Source organism: Volvox carteri (genome assembly GCF_000143455.1).
Source record: "Volvox carteri f. nagariensis unplaced genomic scaffold VOLCAscaffold_62, whole genome shotgun sequence".
In the NCBI taxonomy this organism is placed as follows: domain Eukaryota; kingdom Viridiplantae; phylum Chlorophyta; class Chlorophyceae; order Chlamydomonadales; family Volvocaceae; genus Volvox; species Volvox carteri.
Genome location: NW_003307605.1, coordinates 387,693 through 388,430, shown reverse-complemented (window position 1 = coordinate 388,430; position 738 = coordinate 387,693). Strand labels below are relative to the sequence as shown.

The window sequence follows — 738 nt, the reverse complement described above, 5'->3', positions numbered from 1 at the left end:
GGGATGCTTGTCACCGACCGCCGTGCCACACATGGATGTTTTTTTACACGTCGTCCGAGTACCGTCCTTTCCCTGCAACACAGTCTCGGCCCCCTGCCGTGCATTGTCGTACACTACAGCCCCAACGAGGAGCCGAATCCACGAAGTAATGGACACTGACTCCTCCTCCTCAGCTCCAACCCTTTCAACAGTCGCCCCTACTAAAACCCCCCAACCCCACCCCACCCCGCCCCACCCGCAGGTACTATCCCGCCTCTGCCGTTGGTGGTGCCGTATCTTCCTTCACCATGACTCTCACCTCAGTGGCGGACCTCATGGAGCAAAAACACAGGTGGGGTGCGGGGTGGGGGAACACATACCGGGGGTTTGGAAAGGGGGGAAAAGGGAGGACCAGGGTTTTTTGTGGGGGAAAAAGGTTACCCGGGGGGCATTGGCGTGTGCGGGTGTGGGTGTGGGTGTAGGATTTGGAACAGGTAACCCTGATGGTGTTCGGGGGGCGTGGGGAGTGCGCATGGTCACATGGAGGAAGATCGGATGCGGTCGTCTGCCATCTGGCCGCCTGCCTTGCGGACTGTACGACGCGTCCCCTCTCCTCCTCCTCCCTTCCCCCCCCCCGCCCCACATAAACACACACACCGGTAGGGCGACCGCGGTTGGCTACCTGACGTCGTGTTTCTCTCTGGGTATGCTGGCGGGCCCCCCAATGGGGGGATACCTCTCCGTCACAAAAGCGCTGGG

General features: G+C 61.2%; 1 protein-coding gene across 1 annotated transcript in view; it reads right to left on the bottom strand.

The window, feature by feature from the left end:
• VOLCADRAFT_97579 (uncharacterized protein) overlaps positions 1 to 738 on the bottom strand; it is a gene marked incomplete at both ends in the record, with an annotated part of 7,470 nt that overhangs the window by 282 nt on the left and 6,450 nt on the right. The window lies entirely within an intron of this gene.